The sequence below is a fragment of the Belonocnema kinseyi genome, chromosome 10 (genome assembly GCF_010883055.1).
Source record: "Belonocnema kinseyi isolate 2016_QV_RU_SX_M_011 chromosome 10, B_treatae_v1, whole genome shotgun sequence".
In the NCBI taxonomy this organism is placed as follows: Eukaryota; Metazoa; Arthropoda; class Insecta; order Hymenoptera; family Cynipidae; genus Belonocnema; species Belonocnema kinseyi.
Window position 1 is genome coordinate 106,035,416 of NC_046666.1, and position 3,431 is coordinate 106,038,846.

Genomic DNA, 3,431 nt, shown 5'->3' on the forward strand with positions numbered 1-3,431 from the left:
TAGAAAAACTTGATTTTGAATGTTCATAAGTGCTCTTGTACAGACAACATGATAATAATGAATATTTGTAAGCATTTCCATCCTGGCGGACTGAAAGAACCGAATGGAGCCTCTACAAAGTACCCGCAAAGATCCCATTGGGTCCCCATTCGGTTTTTTTTTAAACTTGAAAAAACAGCAAAATCAACTTTTAAATTGTTGAAATTTGGATTCTACGTTCAAATTCGCTATCGGAGGTGAAGAATTAATAATGTTTATATTTGTCCTGATGTTCCGAGTACATGAAATCCATAGAAGAATGAGGAAATACAAAAGCTTACGGAAACGTGTAAGTATATTTTCGAAGCCATCAGCCAGTGAAACCAGTGCAATTGTTGATGCCCTTATTAACGGCGGACAAATGATCAATATTCACAGCAAATTTGATCACACTTACATGTGAAAATCCCTTTCTCACGTTTTCGTGTATCCGTCATTTTAAAATGTATATATGTACTATATTTATTCACATATTCTTATGCGAAAATCACTTTACCAATAAATATCATAATTTACTGACAAGTTGATGAGTGTTTTTTTGTAGATAGTCCTAATTTTAAAACAATAAATTATCTTAGAAAGGAAAGCTGTAATATCGTATTATTATTTTATTTTTCATTAAGAAAATCTTACTTTCAAACTTTCAGATTTTATTTAAGAAAAAAAGATTCATTTTAAAAAAATGGATTATGTAAGGAAAGCTTCAATTAGCACGTATTTTTTAATTCCGTAGCATTCAGAATTGCGCATCCGCGTGCCAGACAAGTGCAGACGTGAAGTGCGCATATGTAGGTAGCCATGGGATTACTTGCACTAGACGCTCATAAAGTTTCGGACCTTATTGCTGTGAGTTTCTATGTGCGAAATATCGACGCATGGTGGCGCTTCTCGCACGTGTCACTACTTTAAAATGCCGCTAAATAAGAAACTTTCTTAAAAACAATAATATTTATATAATATTTTATAAAATATAAGCCTAAAATGTTTACAAAAGTAAAAAATTTTAAAACATCGAGTAAAAATAAGTATCAAAATTGAGTGGGTGAAGAAAAAGACAAATATGGCGAAGTTCATTGCTCCAAACTGTCAATCCGGCTACCACGCGAGTCGTGACGACGGCTAAAAAAATTCATTTTTTCAAAGTGCTTCAAAATTTAGTTGATATATATCAGAAAGCAATAAATAGAGAAGATTTTTTTAGCAACAGCTGGCCAGTTTGTTTTCGAGAAACATTTTCTTCCCGTTGATATTGTCTGGAAAAGGGAAGTGAAGGATCCTACTAGAAATGCTATAGCATCAGTATGTATAAATTATTACCAATATATTTATAATACTTTATTCGACTAAAATTTAAAAAAATGAATGAAGAGATACAATTTTCAATTTTAATTGCAATTTTCAAATTTTAACCTAAAAATAGCTGTCTTTCCTCGGCTGTGGCTGTTCCTCATCTGGTTATTATATTTGTTCTTCACTTAAATTCCTTGTCGTTCGGGACGATTTTTTGATTAAAAAATAAGGAATCAATTAAAATGAAAGATAAATAAAAATTTTACATCTGGTCTTCTGATCTTTTATTGTCGTGGAAATCATTATAGACTTATAATGAATTTCCTATAATTTTTTCGCGATTACAGGAATAATTATTGAAAAAATTATAGAAAAAATTGTAGTAAAATAATTATAGAAATTAATAATATTAAATTAATTATTGCAAAAAGTAGAAAGAAGTAGAAATGAATCATTTATTTTGAACTAATCACACAATAGTACATAAAAATAGACATATTTAAAAAAGTTTTTTTTTTAGGAATGAAGGTATAAGGAAACTTAAAAGCTAAGGGTATCTTCTATTTTTGCAATAATTATTTTAATATTTCAATATTATTAATTTATATAATTATTTTGCTATAATTTTCCCTATAATTAATCGAATAATTATTCTGATAAGTAGTTATAAAGTCGTGCTAAAATTATAGTAATTTCATTATAGAAAAGTAATGATAGGCCTATAATGATTTTTCTACACTTACAGATTTTCCTAAAGTATAGCCGGAAGGTCTATATACTAGTACTTTTTCTTATTTAATTCTTTTCGAAAAATTGAACCCATATTTCAGGGTTTCATCGAAACGTGCCAAACTTTCTAGGGATTGAAGAGAAGTATCTACGAAATGAAATCATACTAATCACTTTTATTTCCAACCCACCCTCACCTTCCCCACAGACCCCCAAATATGACCCAAAAATAAAAAACTACATTTTTACGTATCATTGCATGTTTTTAGCAATTTCCGTCGCCTTTTTTTATAGAAATAATAAATAATGGATAATTTAAATATTTCCCATGTCTTTTTTAACAATTTTCAATTGTTTAAAGAAATATAAATTACTTAAACAATTATTTGTTCTTAAAAAATGTAAAAAATAATTGTATTTTCTGACTGAAATATAATTATTTATCATTTTTTGGAGTATTACATTTTTCTAAAAATATTATATAATTATTTTAACAATTATTTATTGTCTATTTTCAAAATTATATAATTATTCTACAAAAAGTAGCACAGGATACAAATTTGAAAAAGTGGACATTTCTGGCTCAATTGTAGAAATTCTGAAAATAAACAATGAATAACTGTTTAAATAATTACATAATAATTTTAGAAAAATTTACTTTTCAAAACTATGAAAAAATATTGCATTGCAAACAGAACATACGATTATCTTTTACACATTTTTTGGGAATAAATAATTGTTTAAATAATTTACATTTATTTAAACAATTGAATATTGTTTAAAAAGTGATGGTGAATATTTGAATTGTCTATTAGCAATTATTTGTATGAAAAAGACGACAGAAATTGCTAAAAAGTACCAACAATACGTAAAAATGTAGTTTTTGGATTTTTCGGGGACTGCGTGGGAGGTGAGGGGGGGGGGGATAAAAGTCATTAATATGGTTTTATTTCGTAGACACTTCTCTATAATCCCTAAAAAGATCGGTACATTTCGATGAAACCCTGGAACATGAGTTCAGTTTTTCGAAAATTCAAAATGACCCTATGTTAATTAAACAAGATTTTGAAGTGCCCGGTGAAACGTGTTAATATTCGAATTTTGAAAAACAAAAAATTGCGGATTTTTTTTCTCAGGAAACGGAAATTGGGGGGGGGGGGGTCTTGCCCTCTTGAGCGAAAAAATTGTGCAATGCGTTTTTTGACCACTTTAATATATATATATATATATATATAATATGTCATTTAGAAACACAAAAATGTATATTTTTCACATTTTACCAGGTGTATACATATGAAACCGGTATTGCCATTTAGCGGCCAGTAGGCACACTTGTAGGCACTGTCGGAACTTACCATTTGTGCTAATTGGCG